Below are 16,125 nucleotides of genomic sequence, written 5' to 3'. Positions count from 1 at the left end.
CCTAAATACAAATTGCTGATTAATTGGCAAGTCAAACCATACACGATTTCTCACTTGAAACAATTGCCGGGAAATAGTGAATTGTGAAAATCACCGATCCTTTGTAAAGCCCTATGACTGGCAATTTATTTGCGAGCTTTATGAAAAGATAGATTATAGGGCACCATTTCAAGACAAAAGCAGATTTGGGCCTCTTTTAAAAAAAAAATCAAATTGTGAGCTTTTAATGCATTTTTTCCTGCTCGGTGATTTTCGGATAAGTTTTTCAATTTTTGCTGAGCTAATGATATCAGAGCCTTGCTGATTTATTGCTGAGTTCAAGTTGTGCAACTCTGAAATACACTTGAAATAAAAATCTCTTATGACAGACACAAGGACTAATGCACAATGTAGAAAATTCCACACTCTGCCCAAGCTGAAAGTTTCACCTCACTTCTATGAGACTGTGGATACACTTTAGAGAGTTTTAACTCTTAGTGTTCAAACTAATTCCTTAACACCCTTCCAAGAAATTTCAAATCTATCTCACACACTTCTTGATCAGAAATCGGCCATCGGCCATAATAAAACAGACTCATTTTTTTTCCATTTTCAGATGAATTTTATAATTCTCAATTTACTGTCATTAACATGAAAATTGGCGTAATATTTAAAAATCAGCATTAAACTGAAATTAAACTACCAAACTCACTAAAATAATATGCAAACCAATATGATAATGGAGTTCACCCGGCATTGGCTGTCTCTGAGCTCACACAAATGTTCCTTTTACAAAAAGGACTGAATTCTTCTCCCAATAAGGGTCTGGTTCTCCTTTTATAAAAAGGCTGAAATTTTCTCCTAATAAGGGGCTGATTCTTTTTCACAAAGGGCTAAGCTTCTCTCATGAAGTGACTCATGTTGGAAAATGTAACTAGGTTCGGTCTTCATTAATGTATTTGAGTCATTATGAATTGTACTTGTCAAAAGAATAAATAAAATAATTTTTATTATTGTATCAATGATTTATTAAAGCACGGGTTTCATGCTTGGGTCATCATTATATTAGTCAAAGTCCCCATTGTGGATTCCTAGGATTAATATTAAGTCTATAGAGTCATTGTACATTTAAAGAGACCCTTCTTGGGCTTTTGAATCATGTAAAAATGTTTACTATTGAGTCTGTGGTCGCACGGATTGACACGACAACGCTCAGACCGGGGGCTGTCACTCTGATCCCCGATCCCTCCGTTTAAGCCTGTCTCCCACGGCTAAGGGGGGTAGACCCTGAGGAAAGATGAAGGCCAACTGCCAAACAGTTGGACCGGGAGACGAGATGCACTAAAATGGTTTTATTGATTTGATAGACCAGTGCCTTGTTAGATTGGTGCCTAAATGATTACTTTCTAGGTGATATAAGAGCATAAATCATAAACAACAATCACCTATCATCAAATGATCAGAACAATGCTTTAAATATCCAGTAAAAACCACAAAGTTCCTCGAATAACGATATCCGGCAAACTAAGAGAAATAAATTGCTTTGAATAACAGAGAAACCAGATACTTATTTCGTATTCAGACCACAGCACGAAAGATATACGATGATAAACAACTGAAGGTGGTAAGAGCAATTCTCCACAAAAAGAAATTTTTATGCTTTTTCAAAATATATATATATATATATATATATATATATATTTTTTTTTTAAAAACCAAATCAAAAATCTAATTTAAAATCTAATTTAAATTAAAAATAAATAAAATCTAAAACCTAAATTAAAATCCAAGAAATTTAAACTAAAATTAATCTAAAATAAAAAGTTTAAAACTAAGCCTAAGAACTAATTAAAATATAACCTCTTTTTTTTTTTTGATTTTTTCTTTTTTTTTTGAATCTACAATTAAAAGAAATGAAATTTTTTTAAAAGAATTAAAATCCTAAAAAAAAAATGAAATACGATTAAAATCTAACAAGTAACTTAACGCATTTCTTTTGCTTCCTTTTTTTATTTTTATTTTAAATCTTTATAAAACTAAAAAAAAGTGCCTACGCTAAACAATTAAAAGGTGCAAGCTAAACGTAAATCACAAGAGGGCTGAGCTATAAATTTTCTCGCAGGCTTAAGATGAAATACGTAACCCTACGACAGTCACACAAAAAAAAAGCTTTCAAAAATACGATGCCTGTAGCGGTGATGGGGATCTGCAAACGATGGGAAAATTATACTGACGGCTTACACGACGGCGGAGAGTCAATACAAGACAGAGACTGCGTGTGCGGGAGGAATTTTCGCTGGAGAAACACCTGAAAACGCTGACGGAAAGAACGAAATCGAAAAGATTTGGACCAGAACTAAATTTCGGAAGTAAACGTGGATCAAAACATGTGAAGAATTGCCCTCTGAGGATAGTAAAAATCGAGACAGCCTTTCAAAGCATTTACTAAACCCTTAAGACGTTATGATTGAAAACGTAAATCGAATTCTGAGAGATCAACCGGCGTTTATTGATGGACTTACCTGATGCCTGTGCAAGACAGCGTAATACTTATCCCACAGAAAATCGATCACGTCAATGCAGTGCCTGGTCCAATGCTTGCTTGGAACCCTGGCAGCGGATGAGAGCTCCACAGTTTCGTGCAGGTCTCTGGGCGTGCGTAACTGGCAATGTCTTCAGCCGCAAAAGGAAGGAGAGTGACCCGCTAATGAAACCTTGATGCCGTTCGTAGACCAATGTATCTTATGCTGAAGCCACTGCTTGACTGGGCCTGATTTTGTTTGCTAACCCAAAGGAATTTGGCAGCAATTGCAGGATGGCGGGATCTCCTTGTGAAAAGTTTTCGACAATTGAGGAGCACAAAAAATTTTTTCAGTTTCTCTCGCTCCAGAAACCCCTTAAATCACTGAGATAGGAATCCTGCAAAATTTCCTTCTCTGGCTCTTATCTGGTAGCCTGCAAGATAGAAAAATAAAGCCCGCAGATATATGCAAATTTTTTTAAGTAAACCCTTCAAAATTAACATGAAATCGCAAATTTTACAGCTCTAGAACAGCCAGATTTAACCATGATTACAGTAACATTTTCGATATATCAGAGATTTGAACTTTACTGTGAACATAAAGAAAATCTCTCAATGTAAAACACGAAATAAAATTAAAAGATTAACCCAGGGCACAAACAGCATGGGCTCTGCACAGAAAAGCTTGTGGGAGTCGGCTGGTTCAGCCCAGAACTTCCCCAAACACCCACAAATACCCTTCACCTAAAGATTTCCTGCACACCTTCAGCAAACATCAGTAAAGAGGGCAAGAAATGCTGCTAGATTTCAAGAAATGATGGAGATACCTGCCATTATTCCAGAAAACTCTACAACATTCAAACCCTAGCACGTGAGCAAGATACCTGTGCTCACAATGCTCTGAAAACAAGCTATTATTAACTGCTGAAAACTGAAATATGCAGAAAAAACAAACATCTTACAGCAATTCCAGAGAGTAACACCAGCCAGTTTTGAACCCCAAAGTCTTTTTATTAACCAGAAAATCAGATTACAAGAGAGCTTTCTCAGTATAGACTCACAGATTAGATAAACCTCTAAAATGACTCCCTAAGACCCTATATAAAGGAAATGATCCCAATGGCTAGTTTTGCATGCATTCACAAAAATATTATTATTTTATTGCTTAGGGTTTTTGCTTTATGTTTTTTAATTTTTTATTATTTTTATTCATTTTTAATTCATTTTAAGATGGATCATCAAACTGAGCCGTTGGAAACATCTCCTAGGACCTAGGACCTAGGACTCATGAGGGGATTTACAACATTTTCAACCCTCAAGACACATTTCATCATGATTTTTACAATTTACATCTCAAAGGGACGAACCCACTTAATACAGACCCTCATAGAACACCCAGTTCTGCGACACAACTATAATCTAGCAGATTAACATATAAGATTCTCCTAAAGTTCTGATGACGAAATCCATCCCGGCTTTGGGGTCAGGTTTGAAGGAAAACTCTGCCGATCGTAGATCGGTGAGACAAAAAACCTCTCGGGACACAGATCATCATTATAAAGTTAGGTCCACCTAGGCAACTTTACATACATGACTCTGATCTGCTTAGATTATTTACAACTTATACATGCAGACTGGGTTTACAACAAAAATGATCAAGCTGTCGATGACTGAAGGCTGGCACGGACATGTCGCTCAGGAGCTACCCCTCTCTGCCAACAGAAAGGAGGTGTACTGCATGGGCAGTTGACCAGTAGTGGTCAACATCTGGCTCTACTTGGGGACACGTTGCTGCACTGGTAGGAATGTGAGAATCCAGAATCTGCATCCATACAACACACAAACAAAAATAAGTAGCGTCCATTCCAAAATCATCATATACATTAAGTACAGGAAAGATAAAAGCTCTTCATTTATTGACTATCTAATAACATGAAAAGTAAATCTAATCCTAAAAACAGAAATGAAATGCTGAAAAGACAAGGAGTAGGGATAGAAATACAATACAAAAGATGCCCCATGGCATCAGATATCATCTCTGAAGAACAGCTTGAGCATTTGGCCGTTCACTGGTAGGTCAAGTGGTTCGCCATCCAATCTGCTCAAGTAGAATGAGTTTGGCCCAGCTATATCTCTAATGATGTATGGTCCCAACCACAAGCTGTCAAACTTCTTATGCTTTCCTGGTTTTTCATTTTTGCGATCCCAAAGTAAAACCATATCTCCAACCTGCAAAGATCTAGATCTAGAGCATTTATCAAAGCTTTTCTTAATATTAGATTGATTTTTACATATAGTTTCGAAAGCTGTCCGACGAGTCTCATCTAATTCCACAATCTGATCTATCCTATTCCGAACAACATCTTTATCGGTGGAAAAATTTTGGAGAAGCTGATAGGCTGGCAATTTTAGGTGCACAGGTAAGGTAACATCCAAGCCATAAACCAATTCAAAGGGAGATTTACCAGTAGATTTCTTCTTAGTAATTCTGTCTGCCCACAAAGCATACTTGATTTTGCTGTCCCAAGACTTCTTGTTATCTCCTACTATTTTCTTGATAATGGTTATGAGATTTTTATTACTTGATTCAGCCAAACCATTACCCTGAGGATAGTAATTCGACGAATGAGATAAGACAATGCCATATTTGAAACAAAAAGATGTAAACTCTGAAGAACTAAAGGCCTTGGCATTGTCCGTAGTGATTTTAGCGGGGACACCAAATCTAGTAATGATGTTATTCTCAATGAAATCCATAATCACCTTTTCAGTGGCATTCTTAGCAGGAATGGCTTCTACCCATTTAGTGAAGTAATCAGTAGCAGTCAAAATCCATGAGTAGCCATTGCTAGAATTTTCATGGAACTTCCCTATGAAGTCCAGACCCCAATGCTGAAAAGGTGCCTCTACAACAACAGGTTGTAGAGGAAGGGCAGCAAGCTTCTGCTTCCCAGTGAACAGTTGACAAGCTTGACACGTTCTAACATACTTGTGCACATCAGAAAAAATCGAAGGCCAATAATAGCCAGCTCTCAGGATTTTGTGGGCAGTAGTTCTAGCGGCATAATGACCACCACAAAATCCTGAATGAAATTCGGAGATTAATCTTTTGGACTCAACATCGTCAACACACCTAAGCACTATGCCCTCTGGATTTCTCCATCCAAGGCCATCCTTCATAAGGCAGTACTTGGTGGCTTTTAGTCTAAGAGCCCTTCTCTTATGAGCGACTAAGTGGTTAGGACATGTAAAGTTTGTTAAGTAGTAAACTATGTCCTTATACCATTCATGCTCAGCTAACCTTCTTAATTCTGGTGAAGATAGATCGTCAAGGCAGAACAAACCAAGAGTCCTTTCATTACTTTCAGCTAACATTTGAGCTAGACCTTGGCCTTTGATCAGTTTAGTGGGTCTAATTTCTAAATCATACTCCTGTATCTTAGTAACCCACCTAGCACGAGTCCCTAAGCAATCAGTTTGAGTTAATATGTCTTTAACAGCAGAATGTGGGACGAAAGCGATGATCTTAGAATAACCCACATAAGTTTTAAAATGCTTAAGAGACTTGACCAGGGCATAAGCCTGCTTTTCCATGGTATTGTACTTCAATTCGGAGTTTTGAAGTGCTCTACTCATGAAAGCGATAGGCTGCTCATGACCATCTTTATTCTTTTGAAGCAAGACACCGGCAATGGTATCCTCAGAAGCGAAAGAAAAAATCATGAAATCTTTGGAGTAATCAGGACTAACAAGGACAGGAGCTTTCGCGATAGCAGACTTGATTTCTTGGAAAGCCCTTTTGCCCTCTTCCTGCCAGACAAATTTCACATCTTTCTTCAGAAGACTTTGAATGGGCTTAGCTATTTCCGCATAATTCGGGATAAATCTTCTAATAAAATTTATCTTTCCAAGGAAAGACTGAAGGGACTTGAGGTTATGCGGGAGAGGAATCTTTTGAATTGCTTCAACTCGTTCAGGATCGACCTTGACTCCTTCCTTAGAAATGATATGACCCAGAAGTTTCCTTCAGTTACCCCAAAGACAGATTTAGCCGGATTCAAAGAAATTCCATATTCTCTGCATCTATCGAAAACCTTCCTAAGATGATCTATATGGCTGATACCATCTTTAGAGAAAACAGTAAGATCGTCTTGGTAAATTTCGATGATTTTCCCGATTAACCCTTTGAAGGCATAATCCATGGCCCTCTGGAAAGTAGCCCCAGCATTTGTTAACCCAAATGGCATTCTGATGTATTCAAAAGTGCCCCATGGTGTTGTGAATGTGGTCTTGTGTCGATCTTCTTTTTTAACCCAAACCTGATTATACCCAGAAAAACCGTCTAGCAATGACATCATTCCAGACCCAGTTACTCTTTGCAACAAAGTTTCCATTTTTGGCAAAGGGTAATTATCCTTTTTGCATGCTAGATTAAGGTTTCTAAAATCGACACAAAGTCTTATTGTACCATTCTTTTTCCTGACAATCACTAAATTCGAACACCATGTCGAATGCCTAGTTTGAGCGATGATCCCTGCTGCAAGCATTTTCGTAAGCTCTTTCTGGACCAGGGGGGCTAACTTAGGATTAATCTGCCTAAGCTTCTGCCGGAAGGGTCTAGCATTTTCGTCCTTTAATGGAATAGTATGCTCCATAATATCCTCCCTATAGCCCTTCAATTCATCATAGGAAAAAGCTAAAACATCTCGATATTTGCGAAGTAAATCGGTTAACTTTTTCTTTTCCTCCAAACTAGTACCTTTACCGATTTTAACTACTTTCGGATTTTCAGAAGTGCCAATGTTGACTTCAAGGTACTCACCTGGGTCCATCTTGTTTTCTTCTCTCAGCTTCGTGGCATCATGCCGATCAAAATGTTGCTCTAAGGCAACCACATTTCTGGGAGTGGGATTTATGATATGTCTATGATCTAAAGACCCATCCTCGTCAGAAACTAACCGGAAATCCTCAAACTCGTCTAAACTATTGAGAAAACGAACGACTTGCTTTTCATCATTAAAAACTTGCCAATGCTCTGAGTTGTCTGGGACAGATGGTCTGAATATTACCTCCATTTTAATTTTATCGTTAATTAACTCATCAGACAACTGGAAAGTGGTAGCAGCTACGGCAAGTTCATCTGCCGAACTATTTAGCTTTCTAGGAATTGCTTCAAGGTTAAGGGCATCGAAGTGCTCCATAGTATCCCACACAGCATTTCGATAGTTTCTTAATCTTTGATTTCTACATGTGAATTTGTTCTTAAGCTGCATGATAACCAGATCGGAATCCCCCTTTATGCTAAGCAACTTAATCTTCAAGGCTTTGGCCAATTCAAGGCCCAACAATATGGCTTCATACTCAGCGACATTGTTGGTTGCTTCAAATTCTAGACGATAGGCAAACTTGAATACGTGACCAAGGGGAGACTTAAGCACAATTCCAGCACCCTTACCATGACTAGAGAACGCACCATCGAAATACATATACCAGACTTCATCTTTAAGACTTTTGACCTTTTCGTCGGGAGGAGTTATGAAGTTAGACAGGATAGCATAGTTCCCGATGTCAGATTGCTCTCTAATTATTTCGTTATGAGGCTTTTTAGGATTTTCAACATGAAATTTCCTCTCAGGCTCTCTAGTTAGTCTAACGAAACTGTCACCGCTAGGAGAAGGAATCATAGCATATGACCAATTCATCTGAATGCTTCCCCCTAGATCAGAGGCCCACTTCCTAGATAACAGCATACCCCAAGCATCAGGTACATCAACAACAACAATATCCATAACAACCATGATGTCTGGGTAAACCGAAAGATGAAATTGCAAATCCTTGATTAAACCATGTACTTCGATTTTCTTAGAATCCATGGCACATATATTATAGTAAGGTCTGGAAACTCTTAAGTTAAGCTGTTCCATAACCCTTTTAGTCATAACACAAGCAGATGCACCTGAATCCAACATGCAGTTATTCAATTTATACCCATTGAATAATAAGGTGATAAAGAAGGGTTGACGATCCTTGTTATCAGCATCTACGCTTTGCAGATAAATAGGAGCATCATGATAGTCAACCTCACGAATCTTCTGTTGAGAAGCGTTGACTTGAGGGCCCTGAATTGCTTTTAGTAACTTGTCTCTTTGGGAAGGGATCTTAGCGATCTCAGATACGGGAACCCAGATTTTAGCATTATTAAACCAACTCCCCAAATCGACATCTATTCCAGAGTTTATACCAGGGTTTAAAGTTCGAGGAGGAATTTGATTCCCGCTCTGATCTTTATCCCTTCTCTGGTATGTTAAACCCTTGTCTCTAGCAATTTCCACAATTTTCTCAGCAGAGGGTTTCTCACCATATAACCTAGCCAAAATGTCATCTTCGTCTTCAAGGTTATTTATACTAAAAGCAGATTGAGGATTCCCAACATCATAGCTTCTTTCCTTAACATCTATCCAATCATTCATAGGCAAAGGAAACTTGCCCCCTACTACGTTTATTTGCTCATCTGTCCCAAACATTCCATTGTCTAGGAGTCTTCTGATGATGGGACAAGAGGACTCTTCGTGAAAAGTATCGCAAGCACGACAATAAGGAGGAGCATTATCAACCAGATTAGTAAGCGGATTAGGAGGCCTCTGCTCACTGGATTGACCCTTTCTTTGCCAGTTACTATTTCTGTTATTATTATTTCGAGGTTGAAAATTTTGCGATTGCGCTCTTTCCATTTGAATCAACCTATTCTGCAAAGTGTTTATCTCCTTGTTATGATTAATTTCCATGGTTTCAATTTTCTGAAGCAATTTGAGAACAAGTTCATTTTCAGGCTCTTGGACTGCTTTTCCCTTAGGTTCCTTTAGTTTTGTAGCAGCCCTATCATAACCTGGGATTTCAGACTTCCCCGAAGCTGCCTTGTCCTTTTCAAGTTCTATAGCTAAGGCTTGGCAATCTCGATAATCAGTAAGTTTAGCACGCCTTAACTCATAAGATGGTTCAGGACCAAAGGCGTCAATATAAAAATCTTGGAGAGTTTTATCCGAAGGTTTATAGTCTTGAGGTAATTCTCTAATAATACCATTAAACCTTCTATTAAATTCTTCAACAGTTTCGTCTTCTCTCTTTTTCATCAGAGTAAGAGCTCTTACAAGATGTCTTCCCTCTCTCTTATCTCCATACTTTTCTCTAAATGAATTAATGATTGATTGTAAAGAGTCAAAAGAATTAGGAGGTTTTTCTGTAAACCAGTCATGAGCATCACCTCCTAGAGTCAAGATAAAAAGGGTCATCCTGACATCTTCATGATCAAAATCAGGAGACCTAGCATACTTAGCCATCCATATGTTGAAATCTCGCAAATGGGATTAACCGTAATGGCATTATCTCCATGAAAGCTAGGCAATTTGTCTATCCCAACAGATGGAATATCATTGGGGGCTCCAGGAATGTTAGAAAAATCACAAGGGCCCAACAGACTCATGGTGTTGCGCCTAACTTGACCCCTAAAGAGCAGATGAACGTCAGAAAGGGCTTCTTGTCCAAGATTTGTAAGGAGTGCACGAGAAGCGAGTTTGTGTGATCGCACCCTGTAAACCTTTTCAGGATCCGGAGTGGGGTTGCACAGACTGCCTGGATGTCTTCTAGTGTACACTCTTGCAGATAATATGGGAAGTGGAGTCGCCACTTGAACAAGAAGCTAAGCACAGACAAGCTTGGAATGAAAGAACCAAGGACAGAAAAACTCTATCCCCGGCAACGGCGCCAAAAAATGTTGTCGCGCGGATTGACACGACAACGCTCAGACCGGGGGCTGTCACTCTGATCCCCGATCCCTCCGTTTAAGCCTGTCTCCCACGGCTAAGGGGGGTAGACCCTGAGGAAAGATGAAGGCCAACTGCCAAACAGTTGGGCCGGGAGACGAGATGCACTAAAATGGTTTTATTGATTTGATAGACCAGTGCCTTGTTAGATTGGTGCCTAAATGATTACTTTCTAGGTGATATAAGAGCATAAATCATAAACAGCAATCACCTATCATCAAATGATCAGAACAATGCTTTAAATATCCAGTAAAAACCACAAAGTTCCTCGAATAACGATATCCGGCAAACTAAGAGAAATAAATTGCTTTGAATAATAGAGAAACCAGATACTTATTTCGTATTCAGACCACAGCACGAAAGATATACGATGATAAACAACTGAAGGTGGTAAGAGCAATTCTCCACAAAAAGAAATTTTTATGCTTTTTCAATTTTTTTTTTTTTTTTTTTTTATTTATTTATTTATTTATTTATTTAAAAAAAAAAAAAAAAAAAACCAAATCAAAAATCTAATTTAAATTTAAAAAAAAAAAAAATCTAAAACCTAAATTAAAATCCAAGAAATTTAAACTAAAATTAATCTAAAATAAAAAGTTTAAAACTAAGCCTAAGAACTAATTAAAATATAACCTCTTTTTTTTTTTTGATTTTTTCTTTTTTTTTGAATCTACAATTAAAAGAAATGAAATTTTTTTAAAAGAATTAAAATCCTAAAAAAAAAATGAAATACGATTAAAATCTAACAAGTAACTTAACACATTTCTTTTGCTTCCTTTTTTTTTTTATTTTAAATCTTTATAAAACTAAAAAAAAGTGCCTACGCTAAACAATTAAAAGGTGCAAGCTAAACGTAAATCACAAGAGGGCTGAGCTATAAATTTTCTCGCAGGCTTAAGATGAAATACGTAACCCTACGACAGTCACACAAAAAAAAAGCTTTCAAAAATACGATGCCTGTAGCGGTGATAGGGATCTGCAAACGATGGGAAAATTATACTGACGGCTTACACGACGGCGGAGAGTCAATACAAGACAGAGACTGCATGTGCGGGAGGAATTTTCGCTAGAGAAACACCTGAAAACGCTGACGGAAAGAACGAAATCGAAAAGATTTGGACCAGAACTAAATTTCGGAAGTAAACGTGGATCAGAACATGTGAAGAATTGCCCTCTGAGGATAGTAAAAATCGAGACAACCTTTCAATGCATTTACTAAACCCTTAAGACGTTATGATTGAAAACGTAAATCGAATTCTGAGAGATCAACCGGCGTTTATTGATGGACTTACCTGATGCCTGTGCAAGACAACGTAATACTTATCCCACAGAAAATCGATCACGTCAATGGAGTGCCTGGTCCAATGCTTGCTTGGAACCCTGGCAGCGGATGAGAGCTCCACAGTTTCGTGCAGGTCTCTGGGCGTGCGTAACTGGCAATGTCTTCAGCCGCAAAAGGAAGGAGAGTGACCCGCTAATGAAACCTTGATGCCATTCGTAGACCAATGTATCTTATGCTGAAGCCACTGCTTGACTGGGCCTGATTTTGTTTGCTAACCCAAAGGAATTTGGCAGCGATTGCAGGATGGCGGGATCTCCTTGTGAAAAGTTTTCGACAATTGAGGAGCACAAAAAAAAATTTCAGTTTCTCTCGCTCCAGAAACCCCTTAAATCACTGAGATAGGAATCCTGCAAAATTTCCTTCTCTGGCTCTTATCTGGTAGCCTGCAAGATTGTAAAATAAAGCCCGCAGATATATGCAAAAAATTTTAAGTAAACCCTTCAAAATTAACATGAAATCGCAAATTTTACAGCTCTAGAACAACCAGATTTAACCATGATTACAGTAACATTTTCGATATATCAGAGATTTGAACTTTACTGTGAACATAAAGAAAATCTCTCAATGTAAAACACGAAATAAAATTAAAAGATTAACCCAGGGCACAAACAGCATGGGCTCTGCACAGAAAAGCCTGTGGGAGTCGGCTGGTTCAGCCCAGAACTTCCCCAAACGCCCACAAATACCCTTCACCTAAAGATTTCCTGCACACCTTCAGCAAACATCAGTAAAGAGGGCAAGAAATGCTACTAGATTTCAAGAAATGATGGAGATACCTGCCATTATTCCAGAAAACTATACAACATTCAAACCCTAGCACGTGAACAAGATACCTGTGCTCACAATGCTCTGAAAACAAGCTATTATTAACTGCTGAAAACTGAAATATGCAGAAAAAACAAACATCTCACAACAATTCCAGAGAGTAACACCAGCCAGTTTTGAACCCCAAAGTCTTTTTATTAACCAGAAAATCAGATTACAAGAGAGCTTTCTCAGTATAGACTCACAGATCAGATAAACCTCTAAAATGACTCCCTAAGACCCTATATAAAGGAAATGATCCCAACGGCTAGTTTTGCATGTATTCACAAAAATATTATTATTTTATTGCTTAGGGTTTTTGCTTTATGTTTTCTAATTTTTTATTATTTTTATTCATTTTTTAAATTTTTAATTCATTTTAAGATGGATCATCAAACTGAGCCGTTGGAAACATCTCCTAGGACCTAGGACCTAGGACTCATGAGGGGATTTACAACATTTTCAACCCTCAAGACACATTTCATCATGATTTTTACAATTTACATCTCAAAGGGACGAACCCACTTAATACAGACCCTCATAGAACACCCAGTTCTGCGACACAACTATAATCTAGCAGATTAACATATAAGATTCTCCTAAAGTTTTGATGACGAAATCCATCCCGGCTTTGGGGTCAGGTTTGAAGGAAAACTCTGCCGATCGTAGATCGGTGAGACGAAAAACCTCCCGGGACGCAGATCATCATTAGAAAGTTAGGTCCACCTAGGCAACTTTACATACATGACTCTGATCTGCTTAGATTATTTACAACTTATACATGCAGACTGGGTTTACAACAAAAATGATCAAGCTGTCGATGACTGAAGGCTGGCACGGACATGTCGCTCAGGAGCTACCCCTCTCTGCCAACAGAAAGGAGGTGTACTGCATGGGCAGTTGACCAGTAGTGGTCAACAGAGTCAAATATAGTTTATGTAACCTCTACACCAAGTCGGCCTAGAAGAGATCAAGTCGGCCTAAGGACACCAATTCGACTTCACTTGGAGCCTATAAATAGAAGGAAGTGAAATTCATTTGGAGCATCTCATCTCAAGCTAGTTCGATATCTCTAAGGAAGCCAGAGACGTGAGAAGTGGGTCAAAGGAAGTTAAAGGAAGTTCGAGTTGGGTCAAGTCTAAGGAGAAGAAGAAAATCGAAATTCTGGAGCTACTCTCTCTCTATTTCGTGCCCTAGTTTGTGAGATCAAAGTCCTCCAAGTGTTGCTACTGCCAGTTGTTGCCTGATGCCGTAAGTTGTTGGGGTGGAAGTGCGCTGCAAAGGGGTTGAAGATCTGGAAGGCTGACTTGGTGTGGAGGGAAGGTTTGGTCTTTGTCTAGGTTGAAGAGTCTCAAAGAATACTATTGAAGGAAGAGAATTTTTGATTGGGTTTTCCCCTTGAGGGGGATTTTGCCCTGGCATAGTGCCTACATCTTGTGTCCCTTGTTTTGTGATCTTCATACACATATAATATGGTAATTGCTTGATGAAAGATAAGATAATAAAGAAGTAAAAGAAGCCAACATAACTCACAAGTAATTATCAAGAAAGAGGAATCAAACCCTAATCTACTTGCATTGATTTCTCAACAGCTCATTCTCCCATAAGGGACTCTCAAAAACTCTCTCCCAATTAAGAGGCTTCAATTCATAAGCAAGACTACTACTTGCTTATTCTTCTTCAAAAAGTTTATAAAATACACTTCAAAAAGCTTAGAAAAAACATATCTATCCCCTTTTACAAAAAATTTCCGTCCTTTTATAGGCTAGGAGCAACTAGTTTTGCTTTTAATGCTAAAATCCTATCCCAAATGTGTTGGGGTTTGAATCTCTAAATAAAAGAGATTTTTTTGTTTGAATAAATATAATATCTTCCACCTCATATCCCATGTGTGGTGCATGGTATGATGTTAAAGGCAGTGAGCTTATGTACGCTAGGTCACAGGTTCGAATTACTACAAATCTGTTCCTTTGTCTATTTTTAGAACAAAAAAGAGACAAAATATGAATGATATTATGCCTTCTTTACCACATGTTCCACATATGGTGCATTGGTAAAGTTTGTTGGAGATTGGAGCGGAGGTCACTTGTTCGAATCTCACCAATGCATATTTTGTGTAGTGTACTTTTGATCCTCCAACTAACCCTGCATAGGTTTTCTAGAAGATCCACATGACAACCTCTTGTTGGTCCATGTGGCATCCTATTGTTGTTCCATGTGGCAACATGCGGTTGGTCCACATTGCAGCCTTTGGTTGGTTTACGTGGTAGCCTGCGATTGGTCCATGTTGACCACTAAAGTACACTTGAAGACTCCAAGTCCAAGGATATGTCAGAGCATTCCTGCACTTATAGAGTTCTAACTTTCATCAGGGCTTCTAAGCCCCTTCCTTCTCTCTTTCTTCATTCAGTCTTCAAATTCCGCAACCCTACGGGGATATTGTATAAATATCACTAGCATGATGAATAAAGCTATGTAATAGACCTAGGATGTTGAGACTCTATCAAAAAGCGAGTAAACTTTGGAGTGTTTTTTTTACTTGGTTAATTATTCCCACTTTTAGCAGCAAATAATTTTCTGGGTTTTTTCACTCATTGCATACCCCAAAGCTGGGGTCACTGCTTGAAGATTGTGCATTAAGCCCATCTTAGTGTCTAGGGTCAATGTATATCACCGTGCTAGGTCATCTCTGAAATTTCATGGATTTTGACTAGGTCTAAGTAGGATTTTTTCAATAATTAAAAATTTCCTGCAAAACGAGATTTTTTAATTAATTTCTATGTAATGATGTAAATAAGTGGCCCTAGGAAATGTTTGGGGTGTGTGACAACTCAAAACTTATCCTCGAAACCCCAACATTATCCTAAGACCCACTTTGAGGGTAAAAAAAATGACTTGTAGTCCCTCGACAAGCAATTTTTCTAATGTTAGTGGCAAAGTGAAATAAAATTCAAAAAATAAAATAAAATAATGGAAACATATCAAAATGTTATCCAAATCAAAAAAGGGATGAGAAAAATATGTTTCCAAGTTAGTGGGGGACAAAATAAAGTGATTTGGCATATGATACAAAAGGAAATCAATAAAAAAATGTTAAGTGGGGAACATATGAATGCGTTTCCAAGTTGGGAGCTCAAATCTACCACATTAGCAGCTCACAAAATTGATAATTCTGGTGGGGAACAACATTGCCACATAGGACAGGCCTTGTCCCTCACTAGCTCATGTTTGTCTCCACTCTCAACTCACACGGTGGCACCAACAACCAGTTAAAATATAGCACTCAAACTGCTAGCCAACCACAAGGATCATACGCGGATTTGGATGAGCAGTTGACTTCAGTTGAAGTGGAGCGTGTTTCCACTTTAAAGCCCTCTTGCTTACGTGAGTATCCAGCCAAGTACACGCAGATCTATGTGAGATCAAAACCAACTACACTCAACCCTCATGCTGGCAGTCTTCTAGAACACACGCAGGGACAGATTTGCACACATTTTTGAGGACTGTCGGTTCATGGGACAGTGTTGATTTAGTGGCAGTTCACAACAATCATTACATTTGTTTGGTGGCAGTTTTCAAGAGTAAATTGTGGGATATGTTTCCCTTCATTTCCACACAAATATATGCTTGTGTCACTCATACTCATACGTTGCCACTAG

At 38.3% G+C, this 16,125-nt stretch overlaps 1 protein-coding gene across 1 annotated transcript in view; it reads left to right on the top strand.

Annotated features, from left to right (window-relative positions):
* Nucleotides 1-16,125, top strand: part of LOC149199078 (uncharacterized) — a 44,352-nt gene that overhangs the window by 27,326 nt on the left and 901 nt on the right. The gene's annotated exons all lie outside the window — the stretch shown is intronic.

This window comes from Pinus tabuliformis, chromosome 2_1, assembly GCF_031772625.1.
Source record: "Pinus tabuliformis cultivar Carrire ecotype Pingquan chromosome 2_1, CPIR1, whole genome shotgun sequence".
Classification (NCBI taxonomy): domain Eukaryota; kingdom Viridiplantae; phylum Streptophyta; class Pinopsida; order Pinales; family Pinaceae; genus Pinus; species Pinus tabuliformis.
Note: the sequence above shows the minus strand (reverse complement) of the source record. Positions and strands in the feature narration are given on the sequence as shown.